The sequence below is a fragment of the Rhagoletis zephyria genome, unplaced genomic scaffold (assembly GCF_001687245.7).
Source record: "Rhagoletis zephyria isolate East Lansing unplaced genomic scaffold, Rhagoletis_zephyria_1.1 Rzeph_scaffold_03293, whole genome shotgun sequence".
Classification (NCBI taxonomy): Eukaryota; Metazoa; Arthropoda; class Insecta; order Diptera; family Tephritidae; genus Rhagoletis; species Rhagoletis zephyria.
Window position 1 is genome coordinate 17388 of NW_016160376.1, and position 9894 is coordinate 27281.

Genomic DNA, 9894 nt, shown 5'->3' on the forward strand with positions numbered 1-9894 from the left:
TTGTTAATAAGCGCGTATAGCATAGGAGGATTTACATGGAATTCTATTAAAAATTTGCCGAAGAAACCATAAGTCTAAAATCAATTTGGAGTTTTTCAAATTGGCACTACAGCAAAATGCTACAGAACCTATATTCGCAATTTGGCAAACTCCAAATTGATTTGAGACGCATGGTTTTCTGCGGCAAATTTGTTACAGTTATACGTAGAATCCTGCTGTGCTCTAAGCTTATACCCGTAGTCGAATAAATCTGCCATACAAATTGACCCGCCCTAACATACATACTATATATACAATTTTACATGAATTGTTTTTATAAATGCATCTGACGGCACGTAAATCTAGGATTGATTATTTCCCTATAACAACAGCGCAGACCTATTACCTGATGTTAATTTTTTTGATTACTACTACTACTGACTAATTTGAAATGAAGAAAATCATTTTAGATATCTCAAAATATGTACATATGTATTTGCAAAAGCTTTAAAAAAGTTTGAAAACTTGTACACAAGAAGTAAACTTTTCTTCAGCTGTACACCCGAAGTAAAAAAGCTTTCGATGGGAACTTGTGCTCAATGCAGGTAAATTATTCTCTCAAAAGCACTAGCGAGCACATGAAAGCAAAAAAAAAGGCACTCAAGGTGCCGTAAGCACTCAAGCTTATATGAACTTTTATATACACAAGTACCTATACATGGACGTACATACATATGAATGCATATACAATGCATGTTGCACTTGAGACATTTGATAATGAGTGCATTTTTAGTTTTGTTGCAAGTAAAGGAAAAAGAAGCGATTAATTCAAAACGAAGGTAAAGAAGTGCAGCCGATAAAATAATAAAAGTTCAACAGTGTTTGTTGTATACAAAATCAGTATAGAGGGAATTGAGCTGACTAATACACAAAAGCAACCACAACGAGAAGTATGAGTCGATTTTAAGAATTCTATACAGAAACGTATTTGAATGTATGTGCATACATATGTACAGCTGTATGCATTTGTATGCCTAAAAATGGATGCGGCGAACATAAAACAACCGAAACAACACCGGCAATTGGCAGATTTTGTTGGACAAAGTAAACAAAACGCTAACAACGGCTGGCAAAGTTACGAGTAGCAGCCGAATTACACAAAAAAAAACAATACGAAAAAATGCAATAAACGCAAATAAAAAAGCACTTACCATAAAAAAAGGTAACATAAACAACAATAAAAGCATCACCAAGCAAAGAAACAAAAAAACAGCAATGATATTGGAAAATCAAATTTATTTGGGGGATCAAAAAGTCTACAACCAGCCAAAAAGCACGCGAATGTCAATGTAAAATAAACGAAAATAAACTACAAAACAAAGACAAACAAAACGAAATCGCGTATAAAAAAGTGGGGGTGGCGGCAGCGGGCAGATAAAATGCGCAACGTGAAATGCGAAATTAAAGCCAGAAAAGTTTGCTGATTAACTGGCTGCAGCCACACGCGAGCGCTCCCTTTGCCTTGGCATTTCGCTTTGTGCGGATATAGTATTACATACTTTAGCCTTGTTGCTGGTGGTGTTGCTTTACAGCGAGAAAAAAATAACATTTTACTTAACTTTTTGCTGCCGCACTCTTTCTCATTTCACGCGCTTTCGCTTGCTTCCGATATTTCTCGTAGGCAAAAAACTGCATCGCCCTGCACGGCTGATAAAAAGGACCTACGCTGGTCGGATGGCGGTGAACTGAACAAAGCATGCTGGCTGAGCGGCAAGTCGCGAGATGGGTAATTAAAGTATTGAATTGATTAAATGGCATTGAGCTGTTTTATGCAATTTCCTGTGCCCAATAAAAGGGAAGTAGAAGCAGGTGAGAGAGAAACAGAGAGAGCGAGTGACGGTGAAACCATGGTAAGGCGTGTTAATGGTGGGGTTTTCAAGTAGTGGCGGAGGCAAAGGATAACTGCACCATTATATTATGCCCAAGTATAAAAAGTTGTTTTTGTATGTTTATGCATCTTATATATATATATATATATGTATGTATGTAAGTACTATGTGGATAATATTCAAGTCCTTTGTATGTACCTAGCGCTTGCTAGCAACGCAGTATCATAGCTGCTAATCAGAATGAATGAGCCAATGAAAACAAAATGCGAAAAAGTTCTGAAAAATAGAAACCTAATGAAAGCTACGTGAACGTCTTCGGAATTAAAAAAGTTTTTCTGACCGACCCCCAAAGGACCCTCGAACGCAATGCCATTTGCAGTGAATGTAATTGACATTTTATTCACACAAGTTCGCTTTTGACGCTAATTATTGCCAAATAAACGAATAGAAAAAAATACTTATTTCAATTTAACTTTCTTGCGCTTACTCACCACTAATCAATTTAAAAGAAATCTGTTGAATATCAAGTGAACATTGCAGCTGCCGTTGGTTATTTCTGCTTCTCAATAAGTTTCTGGTAAGTAGATGCCGGAGTAAGACATCCGAAGGATCTGAAAATATGAAGGTAAAGAAAATTATCTATAAATTTATTTCAGAGTTATATTTATGAACGAAATTCAAAAGAAAGCATAAAAAAGTTGGAGCATACTTCAAGGGACATATTTGTTTCTTTTATTCTCCTAGTGAAATTTTCCGGCGAATAATTTTCTGGATCGGTTTAACCCTCTAGCCACCTGAATCACTTAGAATCACGCTTCTTCAACAGTTTGGTGGAGAAACTCTTGGATCTCCTTAATTTCTCTGGTATAGCAATTGGTTAAGTAGGTTAATGCCATGAAAAATATTTTAGTTTCTCTCTGAACAGGAATCCGGATACTCACTCACAGCGGGCAATCTTAAAGCACAACTAGACATGTCTCCGAGTCAAAGTGTGAACTCTTCATAGAGTCTTTTACTAGCCTAACCTAACCTAACTTTAGTCTCAAAAATTTAGTTAATCCATTTAGACTCTATTCGTTTCAGAATATAGATATTTTCTAAAAGGCTCTCAGCTAATTCAACATTTCCTTCAAAGCAGAAGCCGATTGGATATCACAGTCACATCTACCACAGACACAGTCAAGTGTTTAAACTATGTACGACAATGGATGCTGGCCAAAGCAGCCCACAATTTGCCTTGAGTCCCGCCTGCTCGTAGAGAAGAAGGAACTATTTAGATATTCTGAAATTGAGGACAACATGCAGTCCTTCATCAAACAAATGATCAGAATTTCTTCTTTTCGAATAACAACTAAAGAGAACTCTGTTAAAACTAAAGGAAACGAAACTTTTTCACCCTTGGCTTCAAATGAAGATAAGAACACTAGTTTTGGTTTAGTTTGCGAAAAGAAAATTCCTGCAACATAAAATCTCAATCATTTTCAGTAACAGGTTTGAAAAACGGGCCCGCGATAAAACAGGCCGCGCACCTACCGCTTAAACCCGGTGGTAGATACCTACTAGAGCTAATAAAAAACTAGGCTGCTTAGTAACATTTAACTCATAACTACCTATTGCTCCAACGCCCCAAGTGTAGAAAAGGACTTATTGGTCAATGATCACTTCCAGCATATTCTGTTCTCAGTTTTAATGGAAGGCTGTGCAAAGCAGGAATCTTTGTTCCAACTTTCGAAAATCTTAGCCTCTACGATGTAAAGTCCGATAAAAGAACTCGCAGCCACCGAAATAAATTTGAGGAAATAGAACTTGAGCTGAGAAACAAATAAAAACGAATATGTTATCGATTTGCTACAATCAGAAAACCTTGACTAACTTTAATGTGAATAAATTTTTGTATGGTTTGCTGTTAACTAACGTATCCTAATTAAAACAAAAAAAATCTCAACAAATCGATTGCCAACTGCTTCTTTCTTGTACATTCTCTTCTCTCATTTTATGCTCATCATGCACTTCTATCCAAATTTGTTCACATATCTAACAGATGGCATACTCCTTTAATGCTCAAAGCTATGAGAATTCCCACTCCTTTGAAGAAACGCACGTTCAAATGTACATGCATACATTTGCAAAAACACCCAATACTATTGTTTTAACATGAGCTATTTTTCGCGCAGGCAAACAAAGCGACCGCAAAAAAAAAAAGAAAAAAATACACTCATTCTATTATTATAAACACGTACAAAACTAAAACGAAAAAAAAATACGAAAACAAAACAGCATACAAAACACATGAAAATATATGCAAACAACCACAACACAGTGCATCCAAAGGCATTTGCAAACACGCAAACGCTCGACAACGCTCATTTGACCATTAGCTCGCTGCCGCCAGACTATGCAAAGCCGAAATTGGCCAAACAAGTCACGTGCTGGATATGCGTAGCGTGTGCCCAGCAGAAAAGCAAAGCCAAAGGAAATAGCTATACCCGGCGAGGATGGCTACAACTGCACTTATAAATGTTAGCTGAGCTAGGCTCAAATATTAATGCGAACAAAACTGTAAACATTCATTTACGTTTGATTTGAAATCCCATGCTTATTTTAATATTTACACTTAATTGTCTTACATATTATTTATTTATTCATTAATTACAGACTACGCGGCTCTACAAGACAATCGGGAGGGAAGCTTCTAAGCCAAGTCGAAGAAGAAAGTTGACGTAAAAGCAGGATACCTACATCTACATGGCATCCTAATCTGTCTGGAATCGAAAGCGAAGTGCTGGTCTCTAAGGCCGGATCACCCCAATTGCGTGATTGGGAAAATAGTAAATTATGTGTTGCATCAATCGTGTGAATGCTAAAGACATTATCGCTTCAGGAAGGTTTTTAAATTTTTTAAAACTTAAATAACAAAAAACTATTTATTTCAAATAAAATAACATAAATCGTTTAAATTATACTTGACTAAACAAAATTAAACTTTACAAAATGGAACATTTAAATCACATTTTGTTTTAGTTAAACTAAACTAGAAAAAATTTGGCTTTACAAAATGGAACATTTAAATCACAACTTGTTTTAATGAAATTCAGTTTCTTATTTTTCCTAAATGGCTTTGTTAATTTTTTTATTGCATTGAAGCATTGTTTTAAATAAATCTTTATGCCTTAAAATATCCGAGTTCTAGTTTACTTCTTATTTTATTCAAATAGATTTAGGAAAATATTCTTTCCACATTTGTTGAGGTAGCTGGAATACAAAGAACAGCTGAAACAATTTTTTTTCAAAAGAACAGACGCTTCTCCCTCATCGTAGTTTAAAAACTATAAGGTTGTCTAAAAAAAACTGTAATTTACCGTTAATTTAAATTCAATATTTTTGCATCGAATTGACTTACTGGGCTTGTCTCAAAGTGATCAATATTCAAGTTTTCTAAGTGCGGACCTAATGGAAGGAAGTCAATGGAAGCAAAATACAAATTTTCAGTTCCTACAGGGTATTTGCATGTGGAAATGTTCTGAGTCGCGAAGTTTTTTTTTTGGCGCACATACATACTTCTGCTCTTTTTGGCGACTAGCAGCAACAACAAATATAACTACATACATGCATAATATAAACATATTTACACGGATTATGTGGATAAAAATACAATGGAATGGGCAGCTAAAATTAAGTGATGGACGAACATTGAGAGTACGAATTCAAAGACCAATTTTTATTTAAAGATTTTGCTTATCCCCGACTGGTGTAGATTTTCTCGCCACTGAAATGTTTCTTCAAACAGAGACGTGAATCGGTTTCGAACCGTTTTTTTTTTTTTCTTTAAATTAACAGAACCGAAATTTTACACATACATACATGTACTTATGTTTAATCCGACCTGAAAACCGAACCACTCTTTATAGAAGTTTCGACATAACCTCCACGGGAATAATTTCCACCGAACCGTGCATAAGTTCTATGGAAGTTATGTCGTGAAATTACTACCATCGATGGATTTTTGGTCCATGAAAGTTATGTCACACATAACTTCCACAGATCTGATTCATGAAAGTTATGTCTGACATAAGGTCCGTGATAATTGTATATTAAATGAGCCGCTCACTGCACAAATTGATGAACTCCAATTTTTAATGGCCAGGAAAGCGGGTGTAAGGCGATCTGGTTTTTTATAATGCTACTGAAAACGCTAAAGTGTACATAGTAACAATATTTTTTTGTTTTAATTTTTTTTTTTTTATTCGGCTTACCAAACAGCCATCATCAGGTAGGTAGGCATTCGCCGAGACTTCACTTGACAGCAAGTCGATGTAGCACAAAACAAACGACACTTGATTAGTTCTTCAAGCATTTCTGCCCTTTCTCCTCCAGTCTTTGTTGTTGGTTGTTTCGTGCACCTTTTTAACGACAATTTATGACTGCGCCAAGTGATTTGCATGCGAAAGCGAAATTCGAAATTAGTTGGCTAAGTTTACTACAGGCTGATAAACTGTGGAAACAGTAAGCAAAGAACCATAAAAAGTAAACACTTGGCAAAGAGAGAGAGGAATGAAAAGCGAATGATCGAAAAAAGCAAACAAGGAAGTTGAGTGCAAAACAAATTGAGTTAGAATGTCGAGGCAGAAGTGGCAAATCGCGAATAGGGAAGGTAAGTGGCTAATTCGATTGGTATTTTTTTGATTGGATAGCAAAGGCAACAAACAGCACACGCTTAGCACTTTGTAAGTATGAAGTAAGTCGTGGCGCCTAAATGTATTTTATGGTAATTGTGAGCCACGTCGACGTGATTCGCTGTGTGAACTAATGTGTAATATGTATACATAATTCATTTCATTTACGAAGAATTAAATTTATTACAACAATGACAATTGAAATGACAGCAATTAAGTGAATAGGAAGTAATTACTAGCAGTATTATTTATACAAATCTTATTTGTTAATGCCTCAGTTTAAATAAGTAAATACACTAACAGCAGATATTCACTGCATAATCGGCTAATTTGGCCACCTAAATTATCACTTAAACAACTATAAATCATTTAATTGTTTAGCACGCCCGTATACTACGTATTTAGGGGGGAGGCATAAATCAGCTTCCATGTCTTAAACAAATTGATAATTGTTACAGGATTTATGGCGATTGCTGTGCAATTAAACTGTAATTATGGCACTTATCTGCCTAGCGATTTGCACCTTTCGAGTGTTTGAGTAAATATTTGCAGAGTGGTGCACTTATTCATACATATATTTGCATATCCTTGTAACCTGCGCACATGCACACATATATACATGCATACATATGTACTTATTTCTATATGTGTACCTACCCTACAAGACAGCTGAGTATCATATGAGTACTCATATTATCATTATCCCTAATCACAAAAGTGCTTATCAAAGTCCTCATTTTCGTTCAGGCCATGGGAAAAAATTGAGTACTTTCCCCTCAATGTTGTCATCAGAAAGTCCTCAGTACTAATAGTCAAACTACTCATTTATGCCGTACTACAAAAACAAAAGTGTAAATGTGTGAGAATTTTTGCCTAAAGTGCTCAGCAATGTCTTGTAGGGTACATACCTTGCTGCTAGTAAATCATAAACAACTACAAAATTGTCAATTCCACTTGAATGCGCACTTCCATTTGCCAAAGCCACTCAATGCGACAAATATTTATTACTAAATTATATATAAAGTATTTATTTAAATAACTACCTGATCGACTAAATCCGCATACATCTGTTATTCATACAAACGTATGTATACCTTAGTGTTTGCTTATGCTGGTATCAGTGTGGTCACACATGAGTATTTAAGTGCTTATCTTCTCGATTTACACCTGTTCAGTGTTTCGAAAAATGTTCAATGGACCTGCATGCATACACACATATGAATAGACATACTTAGGTATGTACATTAGGGCGGGTTGATTTTGTTTTTTTTAAATCGTATAGCAAAAACGTAAACTACATAAAATTCTAAGAAAATTCTCCGAAGAAATCATGTATCTAAAATAAAATCCTAATCCGCGCCTCTCGACTTGAAAATTTATATGGCCGCCTTTGCCAAAAATAAAAAAAAAATAAATGTTAGTAAAAATAGGTTTTTCCAAAAAGAAATCGAATTTTCTGAATAAAATTGTTTAGTAAGCTAGTTCTTTTGCACTTTATATTTTTTCTACACTCAAAATTTGTTTTCATTCAAAAAAATATTCACCCAAGTAAAAAATTTTCAAGTCGAGAGGCGCGGATTAGGGTTTGATTTTAGACCCATGGTTTCTTCAGATTATTTTCTTAGAATTTAATGTAGATTACGTTTTGCTATACGATTTTTAATTTTATTTTTCATCCATACAAATCAACCCGCCCTAATGTACATATATTTGAACAGAGATAAATACATATTTATGTATATGCAGGTACATACGTATGTATCTACGTATTTGCATAAGTATATTTAGTTGTTAGAAATGAAAATTTCGCTTGATCGGGTTTACACAAATATTTTACAATAAATTTCGAAAGTTGCAAGTGTAATAGTTAGAATAAATTTAAAAGCTCTTGAACTGATACATTCGTAATTCGAAATACGCATAGGCAGATATGCAAATTTTAAGTTTATATGTGAAAAATTTATTCGAAACGGTTAAAAACTATTGCTGCAAATAAATTACTGCGTACATTTCAGTTTAGAAATCACAAGGTAAAAGGTATTTGAGTGAACTATTGTAGTTATATGACTTTGTTGGCAAAAGTTTGCATTTACCGGCAAATTTATGTATTTCTTTTAAACACTATTAAAAAAATATTTATTGGCTTTTATCACCAGCAAACAACGCTTCCTGAAAAGCGAAAGCATCCGGTGTTTATAGTAAGCAAAAGCCAAGCAAAAACGTCCGGTCAATAAAGTTTATCTTGTCTATATCTAATTCGATTCTCATTTACGTATACGTCCTTAAACCCAAAAACCAACCCTTCCCTGGACATATTGCACACAACGGCGTCGAGAGAACCCTTCGGCAATAGCTCCAAAAGCACTCATAAAACAGGTTTTTACGGAAGACTTGTGAGGCATATTTCATGCCAATGGCTATGACAACCAAAATTATGGCTGCCTGCGACATATGCAATTCCCATTTATGGATGATCTCGTGCACGATGCGCGCTCGTATATGCCTACAGCCTTAACCACTTGCCTCAGTTGCTGACTCTGTACATATATTGCGGTAATTCTGTTTCATAAGCCTACAGCAAAGCAGCAGGTAATGATTATTGCCAAGTCAATGGTTCGCATAATTGGCAATGACGTGCAGAGGACGCACGTACGAACGCACGCACACACCCTCCAAACTCACAAGCTCAAGAACGCTGCTGGGCTCTCGCAGGTGATTTGTCACTAATTGTCATTTCCAATAAACGTAAGCCATCGCACAAGGAAGCGCAGCACACCTACAAACGTGCTTACTCACAAAAATATGTAAATACATTTATATATATACATTGTACTATATATGTGGGCAGCATTTATCGATTATACATATATACTTCTATGAGTACATGCAGTACACGCAGTTGAAGTGAAGCGTAAACACAGTGTGCGCCCTAAAGTATGTTCAACTACGTAGCGATAGAGACTGTTGTTGTTTACAACCTTTTATGCTGGCGATTTCCTCGCATACTCGTACAATGGTGTTGATTTCGTGTGCGTACGCATTTTAGGTATGTGTGTATGTACATCCTTGTGCGTTGTCAATTGCCATTGGCACTGTTTGCGCCATTCCACTGCTTATACGATAAATCACGTCGCGGCAAATATGTGGCATAATTTTGGGCGGCAAAGCGTAAGCAAAGAAAGTACTACGCGTGACGCAACAATAAAAGGCTCGAAGCTACTACTTGGCGACCAAAAGTTGTTAACAATCAACAACCAGTCACCATAGCGACCGGCAGTTGAGGCTACTGCCGCTGGGCAAACAGGCGTTGTTTGATAGCCGACGCGCCTAAAAGCAGGCACTCTAACCAGAAG

At 35.9% G+C, this 9894-nt stretch overlaps 1 long non-coding RNA gene across 1 annotated transcript in view; it reads right to left on the bottom strand.

The window, feature by feature from the left end:
- Positions 1 to 2353: 2353 nt before the first annotated feature.
- The window catches only part of LOC108368744 (uncharacterized), a 36862-nt gene continuing 29321 nt past the window's right edge, over positions 2354 to 9894 (bottom strand). Inside the window, exon 3 of the long non-coding RNA XR_001848416.1 lies at positions 2354 to 2479. This is a non-coding gene — a long non-coding RNA (uncharacterized LOC108368744). The remainder of the gene's footprint in view (positions 2480 to 9894) is intronic.